Source organism: Pleurodeles waltl, chromosome 6 (assembly GCF_031143425.1).
Source record: "Pleurodeles waltl isolate 20211129_DDA chromosome 6, aPleWal1.hap1.20221129, whole genome shotgun sequence".
NCBI classification, from domain to species: Eukaryota; Metazoa; Chordata; class Amphibia; order Caudata; family Salamandridae; genus Pleurodeles; species Pleurodeles waltl.
In genome coordinates, this window is record NC_090445.1 from 1694354054 (window position 1) to 1694368198 (window position 14145).

Here is a 14145-nt window from a genome sequence, read left to right on the forward strand (position 1 = left end):
TGTTGCAGCCATGTTTTCTTGCTCATGCTAACTGTGCTTAAACAAAATGCCAATCTATCAAGCTTAGAGCCTCTGTTTCACTTCTTAAGATGGGAAAGTGTTGATTAACTTGCTCTGCTGAAAATGTATACATCTTGTAACAACTGAAGACTATCTCCTTCCTTTCTCAAGGTTTCAGACTCTGGCACCCACATACTCATTTTCTTTCTCTCAAGACCACCTAGCCTCGTCGAAAGCAAGTGTGTATAATAGTGTATGTCTGTGTCTTGTTTTTGTGTACCAGGGCACATTTTCACTTGATTATCTGGGGGACCTTCTTGTCGGTTGATTCACAGATATACATTTTTATTGTGTTAATAAACATTTTAAGAGTTCAACTGGCATAAGCACAGAGTTCCTTTAATAAAAGTGTACAAAGGATGAACTGTACTTGAGGTGGTAGTGAGTACAGTAGTTCAAAGTTTTGAAAAGTTTACAAAAGGGGAGCTTGTGAAGATTTCTCTCAGCAAAAGAGGCATTTAATGGTGATTTTCATTCTACAAAACGTATATTTGCAGATGTTTTCCCCCACAGCTTTTGTTGCACAGTTCTCAACATTCATGGGGTTTGTGAAGCTTGCAAAGTTCTGGATTAAGATTCACAAAACTTGCAAAGAAGAAAAACAGTGCAAAACAGACACCCTTACCAAGAAGAGACCGAGGATCTGAATGAGCATATCTGGTCGCCCCACCTCTTCGTGTTCAAGAAGACATTATGGTGGTCATTACAACCCTGGCGGACTGTGTTAAAGCGGCGGTAAGACTGCCAATAGGCCGGCGGTAAAACCTTTGCAATTACAACCGTGGCAATACCCGCCAACAAAGACAGCCACTTTAACACTCCGACCGCCACGGCGGTACAAACAAACAGCGCAGAGGTCACCGCCAACAGACAGATGGGAGACAATGTACCGCCCACACTATTATGACAGGCCAATCCGCCACCTTTTCCGGGGCGGATAAAAACACGGCGGTAACAGGCATTTTGAAGGGAAAACGCTCATCTCTACACACTCCACGAGGAACGACGACACCATGGAGACGTAACTCCATATTCTTCCTGCACTAGTCTTCCTGCTCCTGTACCTGGAGCAGCAACGCCAGCCGCGAAGACCACGGTGAGTACTGCACCTACGACATAGGGGAGGGGGAGACAAAAAACAGGGACACACGCAACACCCCCACCCCACCCTCACCCACTACAATACACACACCAATGCATATCCAAACATTACAGTAACACCCCCCAACCCCCCCCCGGAAGAATGCAAAGACAAAAGGAAATTAGAGTAACCATTGTAATATATCAAAATAGAGTAAGCAAATATATATATATATACACTATTAACAAAATATACACAACGTATAGTAGTCCAGGTATTGCACCATTCATAGTCCGTGGACCACTGGGCCCAAAATGCATGGGCGAGGCCCACACAAGATACCCGAACCTGACGGAGAGAACACTGCAGGGGCATCAGATAGAAATGCAACAGGCACCTCAGGGGGGAAGGGAAGGGGGGACGCCTCAGCCGGATGAGTGCACGACGCCAGATCCACAAGGGGGCTCCATGACCATTGATGTATCCTGGGGAGTGCAAAGCCACAGTCTCTCAAGTCTCTCCAGTGGGTGGTTTGCCCACTGTACCATCCTGGGGAGTGCAAAGCCACAGTCTCTCAAGTCTCTACAGTGGGTGGTTTGCCCACTGTACCATCCTGGGGAGTGCAAAGCCACAGTCTCTCAAGTGGATAACAGTCTCCACTGGTTCTGGAGGGGGACTGGTGCCCAGAGTGCTTCATCCTGTGAAGGACAGACGGAGTGGATGCAGGTCTCCACTGGTCCTGGAGGGGGACTGGTGTCCAGAGTGATTCATCCTGTGTAGGACAGACAGAGTGGATGCAAGTCTCCACTGGTTCTGGAGGGGGACTGGTGCCCAGAGTGCATCACTCACCCGTGACGGTCCCTGTTGCCTCACTGCCCCTGCCGCTCATGGGCTAGCAGTGCTTGAGTTGGCGGTACTTGCCCTGTTCAGCGGTGCTTGCCTTGGCGGTCCTTGCCCTGTTCAGTGGTGCTTGCCTTGGCGGTCCTGGCACTGTTCAGTGGTGCTTGCCCTGTTCGGCGGTGCTTGCATTGGCGGTCCTTGCCCTGTTCAGCGGTGCTTGCCCTGTTCAGCGGTGCTTGCCTTGGCGGTCCTTGCCCTGTTCAGCAGTCCTTGCCCTTTTCAGCGGTGCTTGCCTTGGCGGTCCTTGCCCTGTTCAGCAGTGCTTGCCCTGTTCAGCGGTGCTTGCCCTGTTCAGCGGTGCTTGCCTTGGCGGTCCTTGCCCTGTTCAGTGGTGCTTGCCCTGTTCAGCGGTGCTTGCCTTGGCGGTCCTTGCCCTGTTCAGCAGTGCCTGCCCTGTTCAGCGGTGCTTGCCTTGACGGTCCTTGCCCTGTTCAGCGGTGCTTGCCCTGTTCAGCGGTGCTTGCTTTGGCGGTCCTTGCCCTCTTCAGCGGTGCTTGCCCTGTTCAGCGGTGCTTGCCTTGGCTGTCCTTGCCCTGTTCAGCGGTGCTTGCCCTGTTCAGCGGTGCTTGCCTTGGCGGTCCTTGCCCTGTTCAGCGGTGCCTGCCCTGTTCAGCGGTGCTTGCCTTGGCGGTCCTTGCCCTGTTCAGCGGTCCTTGCCCTTTTCAGCGGTGCTTGCCTTGGCGGTCCTTGCCCTGTTCAGCGGTGCTTGCCCTGTTCAGCGGTGCTTGCCTTGGCGGTCCTTCATTGCCCAGCTGGGCTGGGGATGGTGGTCTTTCATTGCCCAGCTGGGCTGTGGCTGGCGGGGCCCTCCTGGGCAGCTGGGCTGTAGCTGGCAGGGCCCTCCTGGGCAGCGACAATGGGGCTGGCGGGGCCCTCCTGGGCAGCGACGATGGGGCTGGTGGGGCCCTCCTGGGCAGCGATGATGGGGCTGGCAGGGCCCTCCTGGGCAGCGACGATGGGGCTGGCGGGGCCCTCCTGCCCAGCGGGGATGATGGCAGTCTTCTCCGACTTGCTGCTCCTCCCAGACTTTGTGGGTTTCTTCTGCTCCTTCCCCACCTTGGGAGGAGTCACAGCAGAGTCCACACTCCCCCCGGGACCCCTGTGAGCGGCTTGAGTGGCTGGAGTCTTCCCCCTCTCCCGCCGGGCACTGGCCAACTTCTGGTGCTTCACAGGGTGGGGACTGGCTGTGCTCTGGCTCCGTGATACACTGGCTGGCCTGGTGGCCAGTGCACTCCACATACCTGTGACAACAGGCACCACTGGTCCCGGTGATTTTGTGGCTGAGGTGCTAGTACGGGACCTATGAGTTGGACGGAGGATGGTGGGAGAGGACACAGGGGATGTGTGTATGGTAGTGGGGGTGGTGACTGCACGTGAGCGGGGTGTGCTGCTGGGTGTGCTGGTGTGGGACGTAGTGGATGTAAAGGTAGTAAATGCAGATGTGAGTGTAGACGAGACTGGGAGGGAGGAGGGAGACGAGTAGGAGGGGGACACAGTGCAGGCAGTGGATGTTGGTGTGTCTGTATGTGTGTGATGCTTGCATGAGTGCCTGTGGGATGTGTGGTGCTTATGTTTGCCAGAGCTTCCCTTGTGTGTTGAGGTGTGTGCAGGCTGGTCTGATGGTGTGCTTGGGATAGGCAGAGGTACAGGGGATTGGGTCTGCGTGGAAGAAGTTGGAGGGGGAGGCTAGACACAGGGTAAATGGCTGCGATCAGTGCTGAGGCCAGACTTTGAACGGTTCTATCAAGGGCAGCCTGACCAGAATGATTGCCCTCCAGGAATGCATTTGTGTGTTGCAACTCCCTTTCTACACCCTGGATGGTATTCAAAATGGTAGACTGCCCAACAGTGAGGGACCTGAGGAGGTCAATGGCCTCCTCACTGAGGGCAGCAGAGGTGACAGGGGCAGGGGCTGAGGTGCCTGGGGCGAAGTTGATGCCCACCCTCCTGGGCAGGCTGAGGGGCTGCTGGGAGGGCAGTGCTGGTAGGGGGGGTGGCGGCTGTACCTGTTGAAGTGGGGGGCACAGATGTTGCCGCCACCACAATGGAGCTCCCATCGGAGGACGAGTCCGTGTCGCTGGTTGCAGATCCTGTGACCGCCGTGGTGCTCCCCTCGCCCTCCGTCCCACTGGTGTATTCAGAGTCCGTAGTGTGGGCCTCCATGCCCATGTGGGATGCAGCTCCCTCGTGCTCCGGTGCCACTGCACCTCCGCCTGATGATGCTAATGCACACAAGAACAGGGAAACCGCAAAAAAAAGGGGGGGGGTGAACAGAAGAAAGACATGTTGAGTGCATGCATTACCGCTACCGTTGGCGGGCAAGACAGACACAGCAGCCCCCTTCACTACGTCACGCTGTTGGGCTCTACAGTGCAATTCCTGGGAAATGGCCAACAAGGCTATGGATGACATCTGCACACATAGATGACACAGGTGCATGAATAGCTGTATTTGGCACTCTACAGAGGTGGGGTGGGGGGGCCACAGGGCCATGCCTTACGAAGGGGCCTAGCCTACGGCACTCGCCCTGGCCTAGGGAAACCCACAGCCCTCCTACCCCACCCAGACCCCTCCACTGCACGCAAAGCCAGCAGAATGAGAGTGTACTCACCCCCTTGTGTCTGCTGTGATGCCCTCAAGCGCCCATCCAACTCAGGGTAGGCCACCGCCAGGATCCGGAACATCAGGGGGGTCATGGTTCGACGGGCACCCCTCCCACGTTGGGAGGCCATCCCCAGCTGAGCCTCCGCCGTCTTCTTGCTCCAGCGGCGAATGTCCTCCCATCTCTTCCGCCAGTGGGTGCTCCGTCTGTGGTGGACCCCCAGGGTCCGGACATCCTTGCCGATGGCACGCCAAATATCCTTCTTCTTGTGGGCGCTGACCTACATGAAATGTACAGGGGAAGAAGAGAAGTCATTACCAACTGCACCGTCAAAGTGAGTGGCCCCCATCCCTACCCTTGCCATGTGGCACATGCACCCACCGTCTTTCATGCACACAGAACTCTGCCCCCTTCCTTCTTACAACCAGCCCTCTCCACACAGGCATAGCCCTTACAGCATGCTCCCTGTGTACTTACCTGTTGGTCTGGAGGACCATAGAGTAGCGTGTACTGGGGGAGGACCCCGTCGAAGAGCTTCTCCAACTCCTCTGATGTGAAGGCAGGGGCCCTTTCCCCAGACACACGAGCCATTGTCTCTTCCAGACCGAGGTCACAGCAGCACTTGCAGTGTAGGTCCCCTCCTGTCGAAGATCAGGTATCGAGTGATTCAACAGCTAAAAAATGACGGTCACGTCCGCAGCGGTCACGTCTGCGGCGGTGCGTACCATCACCACCGGCGTACATCGTCATTGGCTCCTGGGACCCATAGGGTCCAATGTTAACCAATGCAGCTTTGCGCCGCGGTCTTCGACCACCTACCGCGACGGTGTACAACGCCATTGCTGTTATCTCACATCCCATTGTCCCGCTTTAGAGGTCAGGCAGCCGCCATTTCAGGGGCCCACATGGCCTAATTACCAACTGCGTCACACATGCCTAGGCCTACTCTCAACACACATACAGGCCAGATTTTGTGTATGAATCGTGTTCTGTCTAGACTGTGGGTACATACCTCTTGAGTTGTTTGACTCTGTGCTCGCTGTTGTCCTTCATAGGCACCGTCCGCTAGGACATGTGGAGAGATGGCGGAATCCTCCGGTGTACCGACCACTGGTGGACCTGTCGACAATGGAGGAAAGAAATTTGATCATCACCTACAGGTTTGACCGTGCCACAATCCAGGAACTGTGTACCCAGTTGGAGCCAGACCTGATGTCAGCAATCCGCCATCCCACAGGAATCCCCCCTCAAGTGCAGGTGCTATCAGTGCTCCATCGTTTTCCCTCAGGTGGAGGACTTGCCTACAGTGAAAGGTGACTTCTATGCCCTTGGACATATCCCCAACATCATAGGTGCCATTGATGGGACCCATGTGGCTTTGGTCCCCCCCCACAGGAGTGAACAGGTGTACAGGAACCGGAAGAGTTATCATTCCATGAATGTACAGATGGTATGTTTGGCAGACAAGTACATCTCCCATGTGTATGCCATGTTCCCTGGCTCAGTGCATGACGCCTACATCATGCAGAATAGCAGCATCCCTTATGTGATAGGTCAACTACAGAGGCACCGGGTGTGGCTATTAGGTGACTCTGGTTACCCCAACCTGTCATGGCTACTGACCCTAGTGAGGAATCCCAGGACCAGGGCAGAGGAACGCTACAATGAGGCCCATGGGCGGACTAGGAGGGTGATCGAACGCACCTTCGGCCTCCTGAAGGCCAGGTTTAGGTGCCTCCATATGACAGGTGGATCCCTATTCTACTCACCAAAGAAGGTGTGCCAGATCATCGTGGCCTGCTGTATGCTTCATAACTTGGCTTTTCGAAGACAGGTGCCTTTTCTGCAGGAGGATGGTCCAGATGGCGGTGTTGTGGCAGCTGTGGAGCCTGTGGACAGTGATGAGGAGGAAGCAGAGGAAGAAGACATTGACAACAGGGACTCAGTCACCCAGCAATATTTCCAGTGAGACACAGGTGAGAATACATTCCTGCCTACTACAAGTACTTTTACACTTCTACCTCTCTCCTGTCTGTCGATTTAACCCAGTGTATAGTCACTGAGTTGTCACTTTCCCTTACGGTTTCACAGTTGTGGGTCCCAACGTGTGTCATCTGCTTAGATTCCTCATGGACTAGAGCTGTGTGACATCGGTATGTTGACATTACTATTTCCTGAAAGTTTTGTCACTGTAATTGCAAATACACTATTTTGAAATCACAGACAGACTCCAGATCTTTTGGTGTTTTAGGTGTATTTATTTACATAAAAGATATTGGGGGGGGAAGTTAAATGGTGAGGGGTGATGGCGGAGGAGTGTCCATGGCAGAGTCCAGTCTATTAGTCTCATAGGTGCATTGGCCATATGGGCATAGGAAGTGGAGCTGGGGCAGTTCCAATATGGACAGGGTGACAAAGTGGGACAGTGGGTTGACAATCAGGGTGGTCTCATTTCTTGGCGGGGTCTTGGCATCGTGCGCTGTCTTGTTCCTGGATCTCAGGGACCGCTTGCGGGGTGGCTCTCCATCTGCAGGGGGTGGGGTGCTGGTGTGGTGGTCCTGTGGCGGTGCCTCCTGTCCACTAGCGCCAGCGGAGGTGGTGGGCAGTTCATCGTCCATGCTAGTGTCAGGGGCCCCTTGGAGTGCCACAGTGTCCCTCCTGGTGTTGAGTATTTCCTTCCGCACCCCTATGATGGTGCCCAGGGCGGAGCTGATGGTTCTGAGTTCCTCACTGAACCACAAATACTGTTCCTCCTGCATGCGCTGGGTCTCCTGAAACTTGTCCAGGACCGTTGCCATCGTCTCCTGGAAGTGGTGGTATGCTCCCATGATGGAGGAGAGGGCCTCGTGGAGAGTGGGTTCCCTTGGCCTGTCTGCCCCCTGTTGCACAGCAGGCCTCCGAGTTCCCCTATGTTCCTGGGCCTCCGTCCCCTGGACCGTGTGCCCACTACCACTGCCCCCAGGTCCCTGCTGTTGTTGGGGTGGTGGGTTATCCTGGGTTCCCTGTAGTGGTGGAAACACAGCTGATTGACGTGTCCTGGGGACGGAGGTATGGGCCCGCTGGGTGGGTGCTGTGCTGGTGTTACCAGAGGGTGGAAGGTCTGTGGTGGGCTGTGCCTGTGTGAGGGGAACCAACTGTCCTGAGGCCCACGATGGTCCGGGCTGGTCATCTAGATCCAGGTGGACAGAGCTGCTGTCATCACTGTGGGCCTCTTATGTGGGTGGGGTGGAGATGTCTGGACCCTCCTGTCTGGTGACGTTGGGTAGTGGTCCTGCAGGGGTGGAAAAGCATGATTATTGCATCTGTGTGTGTCATGGTGTGCAATGGGTGGGTGACCGTGTACCCCAGTGCTGGCATTCCTGTGTGGGGGCTTGTGTGATGATGGTTTAGGGCGGTGTTATGGGTATGTGCAGTGGGCATGCTTTAGTGATGGGTGTCCATGCTTTGGTGTTGCATGCAGGCCTTGGTGTTGGGATGGGTGGTTTGTGATATTGAGACATTTGTCAGGAGCTGGAGTGATGGGGGTGAGGGTGAGGGTGGGGGTATGTGATGGCATGCTAGTAGGGTGGGGGATGTAATAGTTAAGATTTGTCTTACCAGAGTCCATTCCTCCATCGACTCCTGCGAGGCCCTCAGGATGCAGAATCGCCAAGACCTGCTCCTCCCATGTTGTTTGTTGTGGAGGAGGACGTGGGGGTTCGCCGCCAGTCCACTGAACCGCCTGGTGGTCTCTTGAGACCACGGAACGCACCTTCCCCCATGGGTCGTTCCACCTCTTCCTGATGTCGTCCCGATTTCTTGGGTGTTGTCCCACTGCGTTCACCCTGTCGACTATTCTTCACCATAGCTCCATCTTCCTTGCAATGGAGGTGTGCTGCACCTGTGCTCCAAATAGCTGTGGCTCTACCCGGACGATTTCCTCCACCATGACCCTGAGCTCCTCCTCCGAGAACCTGGGGTGTCTTTGCCGTGCCATGGGGTGGTGTAGGTGATGTGTGGGGTGGTGTGTGTGGTGATACGTGTGGTGATACGTAGTGGTGTGTGGTGTTTTGTGCGTGGAAGTTGTGTGGGTGATGGTGTCGAGTGCCTGAAGATGCTAGTTTGTGAATGGTGGTGTCTCTCTCTGGCCTTCTCTCTGTAATAGTGACCGTAGGGGTTTGTGGGTGATGTGGGTGTGTGTTTTATATTGTGTTGGGTGTGTGGGAGTGGTGTGTGTATGTGTATCAGGTGTGTGTATTTCGAATTGTCCAATGTGGCGGTGTTTTGTAGAAGTGTGTGTATTTTGAGCGCAGCGGTGTGTACCGCCAATGGAATACTGCGGTTGAAAGACCGCCGCGTGGATTTGTGTGTCGTGATAGTGTGGCCGTATTTCTGTTGGCGTGACGGTGGAGGTTTTGTTTTCGCCAGTTTATCACTGACCTTTGGTGTGGCGGAGTTGTGTGGGTGTCTGAATTTTGTCGGATTTCGAGATGTGGGTCATAATAGCTGTGGCGGAATTCCGCGGCCGCGGCGGTGTGTTGGCGGTCTTCTGCACGGCGATAAGCGGCTTTTACCGCCAATGTTGTAATGATCCCCTATGTGTTCATTTCTGGGCTTACATTTAACAACCGGGTGCAATGTTAGAATTGCAATCTTCATTTGCTCAATTGAACGTTTAAACACATTGAACTAGTGAAAGTACTTTGGGGGAGCTCAAACAATAATTCATATGTCTGTATCAAGAAGTATGGGTCAGCCAAATGCACACGTTCAGAGCCAGAGATGTGCTGCAGGTCTGTCTCATTCTTCAATTATGACCATTAAGCAATGACCTCCAGTCCTGGGTAACAATACATACACCCACAGTCAGTGCCATTGCCACACCTACCAGTGAGAGGGGTGTTCCAACAACCACAGCAACCCTAGCCTGGTAATAGCAGTGAGCTCAGGAGCAAGAACCTGAGCATTTCAATCTCCTAACTCCTGAATACACACAATACTATATGCCCCTGCAATTGTTTGCTTTAATGCAGCCAGTAATACAGACTATTGGGGGTCTTACTGCTAATGTCATGAGAAGCACAGACACTCTCATGCTGAGATCCACTCAAGGCACATTGGTAACCTTGGAGATGTCACTAGAGACCCATAAACTCTCTGAAACAAGCTCAGTGGCAGAAGGCGTGGTTTTATCCATCGCAGAACCTAGAGGCATGCACATGCAGGAAGTGAGATGGCTGGGGCTAGAGGAGGAGGCAGGGGGTAGTCCTTCCTTACTCTAGGGTGTACGTAAACTACCTGTACCTGTACAGCAGCATCAGTAGTGGAGGCGGCTCGGCTTTTTGTGACTTAGTAATACAGTAGGATGTGTCTGCATCTGGGCCATTGGCAATCCTGATGATGTGGTCTTGTCGCCGCTAGTGAGGACTCCTAGTCAATGATACATTGGATTGTGCAGGGCACCACCACCCTCCCCCAGCTCTCACTTTCACACCTCCATGAACTTGAAGATCAATGTGTTGTGATGAACTGCCTGTTGTGTCTACTTGAGCTGTGTGTGACTCTCTCAGCCTCCAGCCATGCTGACCTCCCTAGGTATCCTATCTCATCTGCAGTCTCACATGGGCTGTTCATTATAGTTACCTGTGTCAAACTATGCTGAGCAGTTGCATTGGCAGAAGGAACCATTCTTACAGTGGTAGGTGGTTGGCCACCACTCAGCATCCACAAACTGCAATTGGCAACCCTGAAAGTTCCGCCTGTGAGGGATGCAGACAGTGTCACTGTTGCATGGATGCCAAGCAGTGGCTGTTTACCCACTACCTGTCAGGACTGTATGCAATCTTGAGTGGTGATGGGTAAACTGGAACCCCCTCAGATGCCACTGGAGTGCCATCAGTGTGTGGCAATAGCCACATAACTAGCATTTCCCTTCAGCTGGATGCCCCACCCACCAACGAGGGACAGGTAGCTGCAGAAACTCTGCTCACAGAAGAACATCAGCTCATCTCCACAGAATATTTGGACAAAAGTGTCACTCTGACCTTCCCTTACAACGTAAATCTTCACTGTATCTACAAATATATATTACCAGTCTACTGTTACTCAAACAATAATGTTTTATATGTTTATGTTGATAAGTTTCCTCTGTGCATGTATGATTAAGTTGAGATAGTAAGTCATCCGGATTTCCATGTATATCGTCCCCCCCCTGCAGTGCTGGGCTCAGTCCATGCTATATAAAAAGCCATCTCACTGAAATAATAATACGCTTGCCATCCTGCCTCCAAGGGTCAGATATACTAAGGCATTATGTGGTCACAAAGGGTCCAATTCACAACAAACGCCAATTGTGATTCAGTAACACGTTACCGAATCGCAATTCGGAATTGCGACTACATATGTTACTTAGAAGGAGCATTTTAGGGCGGCCCTTAAAAATGATTCACATTGGGATGTGTTAATTTTTTTGCTACTGAAATCTTGTCTCAAATCATTAATATTTTACCAACTGCTGAAAGGTAGTGGTAACTCATTCGTAAATGAGATGGGGGCCCCCGTCCCCTTGGTGAGAATTAAAAAAACATTTTTAGGAGTAGGCAGTGGTATAGGCTACATGTTCTTATTCATGCAAGATGTATTCATAAAAAATGTCTGTAAAGGTTTTCATTTTTTAAAATGCATCCCGATTTCCTTTTAAGAAAAAGTGCTGCATTTATGACAAAATAAATATTTTATTGAAAAGCAAGCACAGAAGGCCATCACCCCCCTCCCCCTATTGTAATGGGTCATAATTTGTGACCTACTTCACGCATCCTAATGAGATAGGTTGGATTGATAACCACCATAAATAGTAATGTGCAAACTACATATTAGTACATCAGTCGCTTCGCAACATCAGAAACGCTTTGGAAAAGCCGGTGCCGAATTTTCGACTACTTTTAAAGAATCGATTCTTGATACAACTGGCCCCAAATAACATGATCAGAAAAATCCGTAAGTCAACCTGTAGTAACATATCTAGCAATCAATGAGTGCCTACTACTCCCGTGCTGTGGCAGGGGCCCAACTAAGCTGAATTTAAAAACTTTGACGGGACTGCTTTTCTGTGGAGTCTGTCCACAGTTATTTTATTTTTAAAATTGTGAAATAATAGGTTTATTTTCATTCTTCCACTTCTCCAGCACAACTCACCCTTGGCCCTTCAGCGACACTTATTTATAGACGTTAAAGCACCTTAGATTGCATTTGACTCGCCTCTGACCCCGCCTTTGTGTGATCTTGGGCACTCGCTGCGTTCAGGTTATTGCTTCACCCAAAGCAGAGTTATTAAAGCGCTCTGAGGGTCATGGTCGCTTCTCACAGGAAGAAGAATGTCCCCCTGCAAAGAGGCCTTCTGCGGATAGGTCGTATTCAGGGGGTGGGAGAAACAGGCCTCTCCCCGGTGAAATACAACTTCTCACTCGAGGATGCGCTCCTGGAGTTCTGCCTCCCAGCATCACTGCCTCGAAGTTACCATAACAACAAACCGCACCACCCTCACTCACTGCGAGAGCCACCCGAGCATCTCTGAGACTGGCGCAAAGAGATGACGTAAGAAAGGAAGGGAAACAAAGTGGTGCCCACGAATAAAATCTAGGTTAACTTTCAGGTATTCAAACAAGAGGGATCACTATTAGGTGATAAAACAAAGTTTTAGTGCGTCTTCGGGGCCCTCTGGCTTGTCTGCTGATCAAATAAAAGAAATGATTTAAAATAGACACTAAAAAAACATTAAATGCTCATGGCTATGAACAGTGAATTTGGAAATGTACGTGAAGAAAGTGAAGGTAAACAGCGACTCTACATAATATGGGTTTTTACCTTCAATCTAAACTACTTGGCCACAGGTTTAAACAGTTTCTTTATACAACGCCTAATACAGCTGATGTCTCCCTTCTAAGCACTTTCTGTTCTGGCAGATAGAAGGATGGGAACCTTGCCCAGGTTCACACGCTTCGCACCAGATTCACCCCATATCAGTTTGTTGGTGCTAGCGTCTTAGCCAATAGCAGTACAGGCTAAAGTTCAAGGCCTGTGGACAGTCACAGCTCATGAGCTTTACTGGGGGTGAATTGATCTTCTGCACGTTTGATGCTGATCATTGAAGTGTTTCATTTTTGGGTTCCAGGAAAGACAAGAGGCCATCACTGAAAGGTTCTCCTCTCATTCTGGGGACTCCGAGAGATACCAGGGTAGAGGAGGGCTGGGCACGAGAGGATTTATTTAATGCCTGGTACCAGTGGATGCCAGCTCAGTGTGTGCAGCGGCATGGGCGAAAGGCAAAGCAAGGCTCGATCAGGAGAATGTGGACAAATCGTCATTTAACTAATGATGGCATATTACGGCAGCCCAGCAAGACTTGGGGATTCTTTTAGCCTTTGACCAGCTACCAAATTCTGAGTTGGTTGTCATTGTGACATTACCCCCAAAACAGCTTCTGCCTGCATGGGAAGAGTCGCTTCGGCGTTAAAAACAATGGTGGTGGCTCCATCACTCTAGGGCAGCCTGGGAGAACTGTTGTCACATGTGCAAGTGCTGACTACAGACCCCCAGAGTCAGTGCTTTAAATGGGCCGGTACTCTCCGGTACTGAGTACCGGCACTTTTTTATTTTGAGAGGGAGAGTACCGGCACATCTCAAGAAAAACGTAATACTTTTAATTGGAGAGTACCGGCACTTCTCAAAAACAAGCAGGTACTCTGGCACAGGGTACCTGCACTTCTATTTTTCCATTTAAAGCACTGCCCAGAGTTGGATCCTTTTCAAGACTCAGATGACAAATGACCCCATGTGCTGCATGTTTTTTTGCCAGAGACTAGGGAACATTTAAAAGTTTTATTCTGTCTGGGACCACCAGGGTTTCATAAGGAGGTCCAGGTCAGAAGGGACGCTAGTGGAAATTACATTAAAAGGGATGCCAATAACTGGTTCCCCTGGATGAGCTTTCAGCCGCTCTGCATAGTGAGCATCACCTTCTGTCACACTCTTAATGAGGCAGGAAACACAGATGCGGATGGAGACAACATAGTTTGACAAATGTTCCATTACCTATCCATTGATGAGCCCTCAAGTTTGTATATCTCTCTTTACATGTTGGAGGCATGTCATAAGTCTGATACTATCCTCCCTTCCTAGCTCAGATCAACTAATAGCCTCTGTGACTGTGGATTTCTCCTACTGCGAATGATGCAAGGCCTGTGAAATGGTCCCTCACCCACGGGTAGGTGATAACGTTCTTGAAATAAAAATGTGTGCTGCTCAATCACAATCACCAATGCTCCTTCAGCAGAGGAGATCCTTTCCTGACTGACCACTGCATAGTAAAGGAAATCGTGACTACAAACATCTCTGGTAAACGCCAGTACTCTAAAAACTCTTCCGGTGCTGAGACCTGGCAAACATCTTCTGAAATTAAGCACTGATTCCACTTCACTAAATGTAGGGGCAGATTGACTAAGTCCTGATTTAGGATTTGGCGGAC